Source organism: Bos mutus, chromosome 13 (genome assembly GCF_027580195.1).
Source record: "Bos mutus isolate GX-2022 chromosome 13, NWIPB_WYAK_1.1, whole genome shotgun sequence".
NCBI lineage: Eukaryota > Metazoa > Chordata > Mammalia > Artiodactyla > Bovidae > Bos > Bos mutus.
Window position 1 is genome coordinate 39559816 of NC_091629.1, and position 15115 is coordinate 39574930.

Sequence of the window (15115 nt, forward strand, 5' to 3'; positions counted from 1 at the left end):
GCAGCCACATCCGGGGCCTGCGCCGCCACGCCCCGCCCCCACACGCTCGTCCCCCATTGGCTCGCCTCGCCGGCCTCCCTTTAAATATGGCCGTGCCGCCGGCCTGGGGGCGGGCCCGCGATCTGCGCCTGCGCAGCCAGCGCCGCCAGCCCGGGCGGGCTTTCCCCTGCTTTCCGCCCCACTTCTCGGCTGGCTCCCGGCGGGCCCCGCGCAGGGTGGTAGCACGAGACACGACGGGCAGGACTGGGGGAGGGGTGGGAATCGGCCCGGGCGGAGCGCGCGTGCGCGGGAGGGGCGGGGCACACGTGTGGCGAAGGGGCGGGGCGCCAAGTTCTGCCTGCCGCGCGTGCTAATCTTCTCGCCACCCAGGGGCAGGGAGCCAGTGGACAGTGTTCACGGCTCTGTTTCCCTTTTAAAGCAGCTTGCCGGACATCTTTCCCCGGCCCTGGGCGGGAAGGCCAGCGTGCGCCCCAACTCTCCCGTTCCCCAGGGGCGAAGATTGGGGGCTCCTTTCCTCGGGGAGTGACGGGGGGCCGAGGTCACTGACCACGGAAGTCGGGGTCACTGACCGCGGAGTGAAGGTGGGAGGCCGGGGAGGTCTCTTCCTTGAGGGTAGAAGGTAGGAGGCCGGGCCATAATCATTGCCAGCGGGGTGGAGGCGGAGGGTCGGGGGGGAGGGTCTCTTCCCTAGGCGGAAGAAGACAGGGGATCAAGGTCACTGCCTAGGAGGTTAGGGTGGGGGCTGCCCCTCGCGCGTGGGGCGCCGTAGTAACTGCGGGTAACGAGCGCTTCCGGCGCGTTGGCCGCTAAATATAACATGCTGAGCGCATCTTCTCCTTTAATCCCGCCCCTCCCCCTCTCCTGCGGTGGCGTTCCGTGTCCCTTAAAATAAATCCCAGCCGCGCCACCAGGGCCTCCGAGCCCCGCCTGACCTGGCCTGCTTGCCGCCTTGTCCAGCTCCGGCTGGAGGCGTCTCAGTGAACTGGGGAACGGGTCGCCCCTCCTGTTCGTTAGACCCCTCTTCCCTGCATAGCCCTGTACTCCATGGGTGGTTACGTCTGCACTTGCTTTTTTTTTTTTGGTCTGTCTCTACATCAAATCAGAGGCCAGTATTGGGTCTTGTAAAAGCTTAATGAGTGGTGACCAGCATTTTATAAAAACGAAACAGAATGAGGCGGAGAGCATCTCAGGGAGAGTGCTCTGGCCCTGGGAACCGTTTATTTCAGGTACACGTATCTAAGTGGGTACTTGACCAAGATGTAAAGTGCGTTGCTTGCGGTAAGTGCCCAATGAAAACGTGAGAGCCACCGCAGTGAACCCCTTACCACACCGTGCACATCGGCTCTGACTCCCCATATTACAGAAGAAACCGAGCCTCGGCATGGGAGGGCTACGCGGCCCGCAGGTTGCAGATGCCACAGACTCCTGCCCTTGTGAACCCCCTGGTCCCACAGGCACCCCGCAACAGAACAGTATTAGGTTGGAGAAAAGGGAGCAGAGAGGAAACAGAAGACAAGATAAAGAAGTCTTCAAAGTTTAACTGCTGAGATTTAGCTGTGCTTCTCTGCTCCTGGAAGTGCACTGGTGAAGTGACCCCTGGGCTAGTCCAGCTCCAGTAAGGTCTCCAGGCCTCGAGGCATCTGCCCATAGGCATGACACAGGGCGCTCCCTCAGCACAGCACAGTCTTCCCCAGGGTGTGCCTGTGTGCCACAGTGCCCCCAGGTCTCCTGAGCACCTCAGTGACCATACGGCCTAGGGTCCCCTGTGCAGCTGATGCCCCCCCGGCCACTATCCAAGGTCCAGAACATGACTTGCCCCAGGTCACAGGTTCTGTGGCTCACACATCTCGCCACAGCTGTGTGTGTGCAGGGCCGCTGGAGGGGGGGTGGTGGTGCGGAGGGGTGGGGGCTGCGTTCACCATCAGGAGCCGACTCAGCCGTGGAAAGGGGGCTAGGTCATGAGCTCCAGGGTCAGGGCAGGGGCAGTGCCCGAGACCTCAGAGAGACAACTGGGCTCCCAGTGTGCAGCCGGCTGGTTCCCAGAGGACGTCAGTCACTGCAAATGGCAGGGCAGAGCCTAAAAATACACGTGGCGCACAGGTCCAGGAAGGCTGGCTGTGCCATTCATTCCTTGGCATCCTGCCCACAGTGGAGGGCACTTGCAAAAGGACTGAGAGGGGGAGCAGTTGTGTGGGGCCTACATGTATCTCAGAAGTCTATTAGTGTGGTCTGTTTCTCAAGTGATGACACACCCCTCCAGCCCCACCACCCTAAATAGTGGTCCACAGTGCCCACCTGCTCAGTCATCACCAAGCCTTAGGCTCCCAAGCCTGGGGATGTAGTGCGTGCTAAGTCACTTCAGTCGTGCCTGACTCTTTGCGACCCTGTGGACTGTATCCTGCCAGGCTCCTCTGTCCATGGGATTCTCCTGGCAGGAATACTGGAGTGGGTTGCTGTTTCCTCTTCCAGGGGATCTTCCCAACCCAGGGATCGAATCCACATCTCATGTCTCCTGCATTGGCAGATGGGTTCTTTACCACTTGGGCTACCTGGGAAGCCTGGGATGTAGAGAGAGGAGCTTAGAACCCAGAAGACTCTGGGTGGATTGGACTCCCTACCTCAGTTTCTCCTTTTGCCAGATGGAAATGACAGCTGTCCTGCTCCTCTCACTGGGAGCATGTGAGGACCCCAGAAAATAATGTTTGTGATGGGCTTTTGATAGGTGCTGGGGCTCTGCAGAAGCGGCTGGCTAGGTTTCCACTGCACCCACGAGCCACACACTAAGCCCTGGTGTTTGGAGGAGAGCGTCCCTTATTAAGGGCTTCCCAGGTGGCGCTAGTGGTAAAGAACCTGCCTGCCAATGCCCAAGAGATGCAGGTTTTATCCCTGGGTCAGGAAGATCCCCTGGAAAATGGTGTGGCAACCCACTCCAGTATTCTTGCCTAGAGAATCCCATGGACAGAGGAACCTGGTGGGCTACAGTCCATAGGGTTGCAAAGAATCAGACACGACTGAAGAAACTCAGCATGCTCACACACATGTCCCTTACTAAGGACGAATGTGAAGCTACACAGAACCCTGTGTAGCCTGTGTCCTGCAGCAGGTGAGGGGCAAGTTGCCATAGAAAGCCACTTTGTGACTGATAGGCAACTGAAAAAGAATGCCTGGCCTGGCCACTGACCTCACAGGTATTATGGCTTAGTAGGGGCTTCCCTGGTGGCTCAGCGGTAAAGAAGCTACCTGCAATATAGAAGCCACAGGAGACACAAGTTCAATCCTTGGTTGGGATGATTCCCCTGAGGAGGTCATGACAACCCACTCCATTATTCTTGCCTGGAGAATCCCATGGACAAAGGAGCCTGGAGAGCAGCAGTCCATGGAGTCACAGAGTCAGATAGGACTGAAGTGACTTAGCACGCATGCACATGGCTTAGTAGCAGCAAAACAGAACAGATGAGTTCTTAGTAATAGATAGGTGGTCACAGATAAAGCAGGAATCGAGTCTATGGTCTGAAGCTGGGAATGTGCCAGCAAGGCAGGACCTTGCCTGTCCCCTCCTCTCCTCCAGGACCTGATATGCACGCATGGGAAGGGTAGATGTCCACCCTCTGAGAGGGAGACATTGCTCAGAGAGAGTGAGGAGCCAGGAGGGGGCTGAGGAGTTAGGTGGACTGGGTCAGGGGCAGGGGGCTGGCTTTGGGAGTTTTCCAGTCTTACTGGGAGTCTTCCAGGCAGTCTTCCAGGGGTTGGGAAGCCTCGGACAGGTGTGCTCAGGGCCTCTGTGGTCTGGGAGTAAAGACAAGAGGAGCAGGGTTGATCCTGCACAGCCAGGCGTCCTCCTCAAGTTCTCATCTCTGTGAATCCAGTGGAAGTGCATTCCCTGCCCTGGGGCCTGTGGGACTATTTTCCCTGGAGGCTCCCAGAGCTCTGGTGGGTTGAGGTTCGTTCATCTTTGGATGTCCCCTGCCCTCCTTTCCCTTCTCCTTCATCCCTTCCTTCCTCTTCCATCTCCCTCTCCTTCCCTCCCCCCACCCCTTCCCCATCTCCTCTCTTCCTCTCGCAGCCTACCACCTACCCAGCTGAGTCTCCTGGTGATGCGGCATGCTGTGGGGAGTAAACAGAAGTGTATTTGGGGACTTCCCTTGTGGTCCAGTGGCTAAGACACTGTGCTCCCAATGCAGGAAGCAGAGGTTCAATTCCTGGTCAAGGAATTATATTCCACAAGTTGCAACTTAGAGTTCACATAACCCAGTGAAGGTTGAAGATCCCTCATGCTGCAGCTAAGACCCAGTGCAGCCAAATAATGTGTTAAGAAGCAGACCTAGCTAAGCAGCCTTGGCCTGCCTTTCTAGGTCCAGCTGGGTGGGACAGTGAGCAGAGTTGAGACCCTGGCAGACCCAGACACTTGGTCCCTGAGTATCAACTGGCTTCCCTGGTGGCCCAGTGGTTGGGAGTCCACCTGCCAGTGCAGGGGACACGGATTCGATTCCTGGTTTGAGAGGATTCAACATGCCTCAGAGCAACTAAGCTCGTGCGGCACAGCTGCTGAAGCCTGCGTGCCGGGAGCCTCTTCTCGGTCACAAGAGAAGCCCTCATGCACTGCAACTAAAAAAAGCGCACAAAGCAATGAAAACTCAGTGCAACCAAAAATAAATCTAAAAAAAGACAGCAAACTTGGAAAAAAAAAAAAAAAGAGCCCAGGAACGACTAAGGGGGCACATCCCAGGAGCCCTTAGCCACCCTCACCACCCAGGGCCGGTCAGGCAGACCTGGCTGTGTTCTCCTAACCTCTCCGACTCCAGCATTCTAGTGAAAAGTGGGGACTGGGTTGTGGCTCATGGTCTGAGGATGGAAAGTGTGAGCACCAGGCCAGCAAGCAGGAGGGATCCTCGTAACACCTCATCCGGGGTCACCCCCATCTGCTTGCATGCTCAGAGCCTCCCTGAGAAGGGTGATAGAAAGGGTTGTTAGGGACCAGGGCCCACCATGCACACAAGGAGGGTGGAAGGAGGTTGAGGTCCCCGGGCCCCCTGCATCAGCAGCTGGGCCCACCCTACCCATCCCACAAGGCACCCCCACCCCTTCCGTACACCTGGGCTCCCTCACAACCTCAAGGAAGAAGAGGTGTCCAGGCCGGAGAAGTCAGTGGTGAGCGTTTGACTCCTGAGAGCAGGTTGAGAGGAAGACAGGTTTCAGAGAGGAGAGGGAACTTGCCCAGAAGCAGAGCCCTGAGGCACCATTCCTGGTGCCTCCCACCTCACCTCCTTCCTTGTGCCCTGGGCATCTCCTGCCCACATTCTTCTGGGGTAGTGAGCCACCGGCCACAGTGGTGGGCAAGCCTACGGTTCAGGTGACCTGTCCCCACCCCCTAAGAGCCCCCATGCCAGGCTCTGGGTCCAGCGCAGGTTTGGCACAAGGCACATGCACCATTGTTGTTTGTCCGGCTCAGCTTGTAGGGAGCCTGCCAGTGCTCCATGCCAGCCACCCAGCCCTGGCCTCCTGGTGGTTCCCAAGGGGAGCTCAGAAAAGGGATGTGGGCAGTGGGGCAGGGGGCTGTAGGGAGGGTCCTCTGTGTTCCCCTGAGCACATGGCAAGGGGTGTTTTTATTTATCAGTAGGTCTCTAAGGGCCCAATGGTGATGCATGTGTCTGTCTAGCAGCAGATGCTCTGGAGCAATCTCACAGCAGAGCTGGTGACTGCTGGCAGGAGATTGGGTCAGTCTGGGCACCACACGTAAGCAGACCATGGTCGCATAGACGGGGCCGTGAGAGAAAGAGACTCAAAGGACCCACGCTCTGATCCTCTGTATGGAGTCACAGGCCTGCACGATGCACACAGGCTGTTGGAGGTCAGGATGGGGTCCCCCAGCCTAGGGGGTGCCTAATGATGATGAACCCAGCCTGGGCTAGATGTTCAGCCAGGGTCACAGGCTAGTAAGTGGCCGGGCTGGGGTTCTGATCTGAGCCTCCAGCTTCTGAATGTACACTCTGCCTCCTGGCGTTCCCTGTTCAGCCCCCCGGGGAGAGACCAGATGCCCTCTCCTCACTCAAGGAAACCTCGCTGTGCCTGTGCCCAGGGCAGGCTGTCCTGAGCTGAAGCTTGGGGGGGGGGGGAGGGCATTCCTTCATCTTCCCTCTCTTGACCCCATGCAGAGAGTGCAGGATGCCGGCCCAGGACGTTGCCACAGTAACCCAGAGACCTCCTGGGAGCGTCCTAGAATGTGAACGCCTGTCAACTCCAAGGCTGGACGCCTGCTTTTCTTTGCACCTGCTGATGATACATGAGTGCGGGCGTGACACAACTGCAGCTCCAGGAATGAAGTCGTGTAAATAAGCAGTAGAGGGCTTCCCAGGTGGCTCAGTGGTAAAGAATCCACCTGCCAATGCAGAGGATGGGGGTGGGGTTTGATCCCTGGACTGGAAGATCCCCTGGAGAAGGGAATGGCAATCTACTCCAGTATTTTTGCCTGGAGAATCCCAGGGACAGAGGTGCCTGGCAGGCTAGAGTCCATGGGGTTGCCAAGAGTCACTAGACAGCGCAACTGAGCACATGTGCAGAGACGGTCCGGCCCCTGAAGCCTGTGGTCACTGCAGGGCTCGGGAGCCAAGCCGAGGGCTTCTCGGCTGTGTGCTGACACCCTTACCCAGCGAGGGGCTGGAGTGTGGATGGGGAGCATCCTGCCGGGCCCATGGGTACTTTGGCTCACGAAGGTCCAGTTTGTTAACACTACAAACCTTCCCTTCTGTGGCTGCTGGAAGCTCCCTGAACACAAAGGCTCGGCAGCAAGAAGTCATGTTTGTGGAGAGCCTGGGCCCTGAGGCAGACACTCACTGTGATGCACACGAGCCAGGCAGGCAGGCGTGTGGTGGGAGGGGCAGCCCATGGGCCGGGCTGAGGAGGAGGCTCTCCTCCAGGAAGACGCCTCTACCCAGAGCTGCTTCTGGGTTTTCCAGGAGGTCCCAGCAGCTGGATGGTGTGTGCGGGGGTGGGCGGTGCCAAAAACACACCCCCATGGCTGGAGTTGCTCACACAAGCTACCGCAGACGTCCACGAGTGTATATTTGTCTTTCCCAAGCAGCAAGCATGGGAACTGTGTTTGCCTTGGGAGTCTCCCTGGGTTCAGGGAAGTGTTTTCACAAATAGTGTTCACCATGCTCCCTGGAGTCTCAGGGCCAGCGGTCCAGAGTCTCGTCTCTCTCTACACTGGGCTGTACCAAACTCACATCTGTTTATTCATTTCTTTGTTTAGAAACATTATCGAGGTGTTATTTACACACCATAATATTCACCCATTTAAGGTGTTCGGTTCAGAGATGTTTAGTATAGTCACAGAGTGGTGCAGCCATCACCACTATATAATTTCAGAACATTCCAAACCTCCAAACCGGGGTTTCCCTGGTGGTCCAGTGGTTAGGATGCTGAGCTTCCACTGCAGGGGGAGGGGTTCGATCTCTGGTCGGGGAACCCTGCATGCTGTGACGTGCAGCCAAAGGGAAAAAAGAAAGGTCAACACAGCCGCCCCAAACTCTGTAGCCATTAGGGTCCACTTCCCACTGCACTGTCCCCCCCAAGGTGCAGGGAACCACTGTGGATTTGCCTGTTCTGGACATTTCCCACCCATGGAAGCTACACTGTGTAGCTTTCTGTGACTGGTTGCTTTCACTATGCAAACGTTTATAAGTGTTTTCAAGGCTCATCCAGGTTGCAGTGTGTATGAGTACTTATTTATTTCTGTAACTGAATAACATTCTGTTGTAGGACAGTGCTTACGTGTTCATCCAGTTGATGGATATTTGGGTTGTGTCCACCTTTGAGCTACTGTGAATAACGCTGCTATAAACACTGTGTACAGGGCTTTGTGTGGACATATGTTTTCATTTCCCGCGGTATATACCTCGGTAGAATTGCCTGCTCATATGGTGAGTCTATGTTTAACATTGTGAGAAACCACCAGACGGTTTTCCAAAGTGGCTGCATGTCTTTCTGTTCCCACAGCAACGTGTGAGGGCAGCCGGTCCTTGTCTGATGCTATCTGGGGACAGGGTGTCCATGTCTCAGCAGGGCTGTTCCTTCCATTTGGGGATGAAAGGCAGTTCCCTGCTCAGATGAGCGCCCCAGCACTGGGTGTCCACCCCTCTGTCAGCAGTCGCCGAAGGGGCAGATTCGTGCTCAGATGGGCAGGACAGATAGAGGTTTCTTTTAGGACGGGCCTTGGGAGGGGACTGACAGCCTGCTCCTGGGAGAGCTGCCCTGGGGTGGCTGTGTATGCAGCCTGCCTTTCATCCCGGTCAGTCAGGTAGCACACGAGTCATAGGCCTTCGGCCCAGAGTCCCTAGCCTTACAGCTCCACGTCTTCAGGCCTGTGGGTCATCATCCCGACCTTGGATACAAGCAGATCTCAGAGGTATTGTGGGTTCCCTGCCATGCCACTGCAGTAAAGCGGACATCAGAATACAGGGAGTTGTGAATTTTTTTTAGTTTCCTAAAACTTATGTTTAGGGACTTTTCAGGACTGATGGTGAAGCTCCAATACTTTGGCCACCTGATGCAAAGAGGCAACTCATAACACTGGGAGATAACAAAGGACAGGGAAGCCTGCCATGCTGCAGTCCATGGGGTCACAAAGAGTTGGACATGACTCAGTGACTGAATAACAACTGGTAGTCTAGCAGCTAAGACTCCGTGCTCCGAGTGCAGGGGGCATAGATTTGATCCCTAGTCAGGGAACTAGATCCCACATGCCACAACTAAGACCTGGTGTAGCCAAATAAATATTTTAAAAGTTATGTTTACACTATAGTCTATGACGTGTGTAATAGCATAATGTCTAAAGTGAAAGTGAAGTCGCTCAGTCGTGTCCGACTCTTTGCGACCCCATGGACTGTAGCCTACCAGGCTCCTCCATCCATGGGATTTTCCAGGCAAGAGTACTGGAGTGGGGTGCCATTTCCTTCTCAAGGAGATCTTCCCAACCCAGGGATCGAACCCAGGTCTCCCACATTGCAGGCAGACACTTTACCGTCTGAGCCATCAGGGAAGCTGGTGGTGTCTAAAGGACAATGCATATACCTTAATTTTAAAATAATGCTGTTGGAAAAATGGTGCTGATAGACTTGCTAGATGCAGGGTTTCCACAAAACTTCAGTTGGTGAAAAATGCAGTATCTGAGAAGTGCAATAAAGTGAAGCAGAATTAAACAAGGTATGCTTGCAGGATGTAGACTGTGCATTCTGATTTCTGCAGAGAAATATAAGGTCCATGGAGCAAACACTTTGAAGGAGTGCTCAGAAAAAAGGACAGCAGCTGAAGTTCACAGTTGCTGAGTGTGTGCTGGCCAGTGTACCAAGCAGTTTCCATGTACACGTTTGATGTTTGAAGCAGTGCTCTGGGGGGTGGAGTGCTCTACAATTATCTCATTTTATAGACAGGAGAGTGAGGATGAGAGCAGTTAGAGAATGTACCTACCGTTCTAGCTCTGTGTTAGTTGCTCAGTCCTGTCCAACTCTTTGTGACCCCATGGATTGTAACCCACCAGGCTCCTCTGTCCATGGGATTGTCCAGGCAAGAATACTGGAGTGGGTTGCCATTTCCTTCTCCAGGGGATCTTCCTGACCCAGGGATCGAACCTGAGTCTCCTGCATTGCAGACAGATTCTTGCTGAGCCAGGTGCAAACCCCAAACATTTGCTGAGTGAATAAACCAACCCTCCCCGGTCATCCTGCTTGTCATCACATAATGGCCAGGTGAGAGGGTCTCCTGGAAGCAGATGCTGAGATTCATGAGGGTTCAAAGGGTATTGGGGTGGGTAATGCCTCTGAGGGGAGAAGTGGAGGAAGTTGGCATAGGCTGGGACCTGACCAAGTCTCCCTGCTGAACAGAACTCTGGAGTCCAGGTGAGGAGTCCCATGTGGGCAGAAGTGACCAAGCCCTCGGAACACAGCCTCACTCGGGGGCTGACTGCAGCCACTCTGAGAAAGGCACCACCTCCGTGAAATCTGAGGCAGACCCTAAGCCTCTAATGGCTGCGGGCAGCCCGCCGGCCCCGCTCCTATATGGGGCAGTGTGTCTTTTTGGGAAGGGAGATCTGTGTGACCACAGCCCACACGCTTGGGCAAACAGGTTTGCTCCCTGGCACATGAGGGCTCCACCAGGGGTTCTCCAGCCTCTCTTCCTGGGGATTCTTGGGTGAGAGAGGGAGGTGGATGTGCCCCCACTGGTCTCGGGGCCTCAGCTGGTGCTCAGCCCCTCTGGTCTCCACTCTCCACTCTCTAGCCCACACCCTCCTTGTTGTCACCTCTGCAGATCTTAGGGATCTTCCTCGGGGAGTGACCCTCACCCTCATTCCAGAGGGTCAGAGCCCCAGTTTCTGTTCCTTCTGAGGTTGAGGGCACTGCTCTGTCCATTCACAGTAATGGTCATGTGGGGAGCACCATGGTGTCAGGGACACCCTCAGAATCCACTCCCCACCCCGCAGACTTCACAATATATGTCAGCCAAACCTTGCAGTCCCTTTCCTCCAGAATTGTCCCAGCTACATTTGTGACTTACTTCTGGTTACAGGCCTGGAGGCCCGGAAAGCGTGTGGCACGGGCATCCGATGTCTTGTAGGGGAGAGTTCCACGTCACTTCTGGGGAGGGAGCCACATTTGCAGGCTCAGGTGGCGGAAGGCCTCTGAGGAGTCAAATTCTGCATGCACACATTCAGGTCCCCACACCCTAGGGGTCCCCAGGGTCCCAACCAGGGTCCTGATGTAGGCAGAACAGTCCTGCCTCAGGTGAGCACTCAACCATCTGAAGTACAGCCTCTCTGGCCACCACATTTGTTTGAACTTGAGTGTTTTCTGCTCTTGGACCTGAGATGGGGATTGCTTTGAAGTTGCTAATGAGATTGCTGCTCCTCACACTCTGTTCTCAATTATTTAACTGCCCCCAGCCTGTCATTATCACCTTAATGTCAATGTCTCTAAGTCAGCAACTTAGGTGAGGAAGGTTCCATTATCTCCTCCCTCCACCAGATGAGGCAGTGCAGCCCTCTCCACCAGCCTCTTTCCCAGCCCCTTCCCTCAAGCCATCCCTGGGGAAAGTGTCCACAGCTGGGCCCCAGGCCAGGGATAGGGTTCTTCTCATTGCGCTGACAGTGAGTGGTCCCATCCGCAAGTCCACCCTGCTGCCTTCTTTCCTGGACAGCTCCACGCCCAGTCTCAACTTCTCCAGGAAGCAGACACTGAAGTGGAGTTGGGAGTGCAAAGGTTTCTTGGAAAGAAATACCTGCAGAGGGGAAAAGGGAGGCATTAGGGTTGAGCCAGCTCAGGGGGTGGCTTGGGAGCACTGGCCATTGTAGGAGTCCCACGCTGAGCAGAAACAGCTGGCAGGGGCTGGGATCACCCGAGAAGAGAGTGATTTGGGTTTGCAGCTAATGGCTGGAGGTTCTAGGTTCACCCTGCTCCTTGCAGCTGGGCTGTGGTCCTTTCCCAGAGGGCTGTGAGCAGCGCATCTCTGCACCTGCACAGAGAGGGTGTCAAGAATCCATCCTTTCCTGGGAAAACCCTCAGCTTTGTCACTTTGGGCTGGCTTGTCAAGAGTAACATACTCTCTTTGGGAGACTGGCATGGTCCTGGCCCTTTTCTGTGAAATGCAGCCCCACCCAGATGTTTAGCATCTTTTCATGTTCTTATTGGTCTTTTGTATATCTCCTTTGGAGAAATGTCTATTCACATCCTTTGCTTGTTTTAAAATTGGGTTCTTTGTCTTTTTATTATTGAGTTGTGATAGTTCTTTATATATTCTAGATACAATTCTCCTCTAAGTGTGATTTAAACTTTTTCTGTAATTTTTTTCCATTTTCTTGTCTTTTGAGGTGCAAAAGTTTTAAATTTTGATGGTATCAAATTTATCTTTTTTTGCTGTTGTTGTTTGTGCTTTTGCTGTCATATAAAAAAAAAAAATCACCCAATCCGAGGTCTATATGTGTACTTAGCTCTAACTAAGAGTTTTACAGTTTTTGCCCTTACATTTAGGTGGCTTAGATAGTAAAGAATCTGCTTGCAATGCAGGAGACTTGGGTTTGATCCCTGGCTCAGGAAGATCCCCTGGAGAAGGGAATGGCTACCCACTCCAGTATTCTTGCCTGGAGAATCCAACGGACAGAGGAGCGTGGTGGTGGGTTACAATCCATGGGGTCACAAAGAGTCGGACATGACCGAGCAACTAACGCTTTCACTTTTTTTTTTTAGGTCTTTGGTCAATTTTGAGTTAATTTTTGTGTCTAGGGTGAGAGAGGGGTCTAGTTTTATTCCTTTGCATTGCATGTGGTATGCAGTTTTCCCAGCACATTTGTTTAAAAGACTGTCCTTTCCTCATTGAATTGTCACAGCACCCTTCTCAAAAATCATCCGATCATTCATATGAGGGCTTATTTCTGGGCTCTCTTTTCTGCTCCATTGATCTCTGTCTCTCCATACCCCAGTTCTGCTCTGTCTTGATTACTGTGGTTTTGTAATAAATTTGAAATTGGGAAGTGTGAGTCCTCCAACCTTGTTCTTCTTTTTCAAGATTGTTTTGGCTATTCTGGGTCTCTTGAATTTCCATATGAATTTAAGGATTCCTTTGTCGATTTCTGAAAAGAAGTCACCTGGGAGTTTGATAAGGATTGTATTGCATCAGAAATACCAATGGTATCAGGGCAATGCAAATAAAAATCAATTTGGGAGGGACTTCCCCGGTGGTCCAGTGGTTAAGGCTCTGTGTTTCCACTGCAGGGGGCACAGGTACGATAGCTGGTTGGGGAACTAGGATCTTGCATGCTGCATGGCACAGCCTAAAAATTAATAAATACAATAAAAGATGCTAAGTGAAGGAAGACAGACACGAAGGAAGACATGTTTTGTATGATCCCATTTATGTGAGATGTCTAGACTAGGTAAATTCATAGGGAGAGAATCTGGATTAGTGGTTGCCAGAGGCTGAGGAAATAGGAGATGGGACTGACTGCTTACAGTTTTCCTTTGGGGTGAAGAAAACATTCTGGAACTGGGTAAGGGTGATGGTTGTACAACACTGTGAATTCACTAAATGCCACTAAATTTTACACTGTAACAGGTTGAAATAGTGAGTTTTATGTTATATGAATTTTACCACAATAAAAAAAAAATTAACCTTCACACACAAAATAAAACATTGGGAAAAGAGAGAAGTCTGTGTAATTCCACTGGCCTCAGGTCCCCAACCTGGCTGCAGGAGTGCATGCTATGAGAACTCAGGTGGTGGTCACTTAGGGGAGGGGACCCTGGGAGGGGGGGTCTCCAGGGTGGTGGGCACAGTTTTACTCCTTGATCTGCTGTTGGTGATGTGGGCGTGTCAGTGCGAGAAGTCACTGAGTTGTGCATTTTTTTTTAAAGTGTGTGTCTTTTTCTTCAAGCACAAGTTAAATGATGAAAATTCAAACAATGCTTCTCTTTTGCTTTTTTATTTTTTACTTCTCTCTTTTTAATGATAGAAGAACAATACATCCATTCGAGAAAATGTGGAAACTCCAGAAAAAGCACAGAGGAGAGGGGAAGCAACCTTGAGCTCCCCACCACCTTTCCAGTCTTTTAGCAGACAGCCCTGGGGCTCCAGGGCAGCGGGAGCACGGTAGCTGGAAACTGGTGAAACTGGTGAAACTCTGTGGTTTCTGGCAGATGGATCAAGCCCACTTGGACCTGGTGAGCTGTTCCAGAGCTGGGGGCAGGCCTTCTCTCCTGGTCTCCAGGTCATGTCTTTTAGGTTTAAGTTCCTGCTTTGATTCTTTCTCACGCCCTCAGGTTCATCAGGGAGAGCCCATGGGGCGTCAGGCTCCTAATGAAAAGATTCAACCTTTTGCACTCAAGAGTTGGGCTACCTTTTTGCTTTATAAGCTTTAAAAAAAATAGCATGTGGGTTCTTGGGGCAGGACATTCATTTTGCAAGTGGTTTCTGAATGACACAGTCCATTTTGATAAAAAATATGAGTGGCAAATAAATGCATTGTCATCGTTTAATGGCTAAGTTGTGTCCGATTCTTTGTGACCCCATGGACTGTAGCCTGCCAGGCTCCTCTGACCCTTGGATTTCCCAGGCATGAATACTGGAGTGGGTTGCCATTTCCTTCTCCAGATCTTCCTGACCCAGGGATTGAACTCAGGTCTCCTGCATTGCAGGTGGATTCTTTACCATCTGAGCCACCAGGGAAGCCCAAATAAATGCATATTGGCATGAATTTGGGAAAGGCTTTAATGTGTGAGCCTCTCCCAAAGATGTGATTCGCTGGCTTGTTCTTGACCACTAACCTCATTCTGCACGTGCGACTCCCTTTTGTTTTCCCCAGAAAGGAGCCAGTGACTCATTTCGCTTATTCCCCGTTTTAGGGAATCTGAGGGAAATGACGGGCATCCCAGGCATCTTTTGTATGAGAGCACCAGGTCTTAACCTCAGTGGGAAAGACCATCATTCGAATGATTTTTTCAGAATGTAGGTGGCTGCATCCCACCCAAAGCCTGTGGACACACCTCCCAGAGAGAGGCTGGATTCACCTGAATGCACACCTGTGCAGGTGCGTGCACCATGTGAGCCTGTGTGGGCGTTTGTTTTACTTTTTAAATGCTAAGTGTTTCATGCCTATAAAAGAGTGTATATATCACAATGCAGGGCTTCCCAGGTGGCCCTAGTGGTAAAGAACCCGCCTGCCAATGTAAGAGACTTAAGAGATGTGGGGTTGATCCTTGGGTTGGGAAGATCCCCTGGAGGAGGGCATGGAAACTCACTCCATTATTATTGGCTGGAGAATCCCCATGGACAGAGGATCCTGGAGGGCTATGGTTCATAGGGTCGCAGAGTTAGACACGACTGAAGTGACTTAGCACATATCACAATGCATCTTTTAACTCACAAGAAGAAAGTGAGCGCCCATGTCCCCACCATCCAACCTAAGGAGTAGGGCAACATTAGCACCTTCAAGCCTGGGAACCTTCTTCGGTGGAAGGAATTTCACTCAATCCATCCCCTCCACCTTGCTGGGCTCCTGCCCCTGAGTCTGGGGTGTCTTTGGCTTCAATTCTTCAGGAATGAGGGGAATGCTGCCTGGCCATGTAGGGCAGGG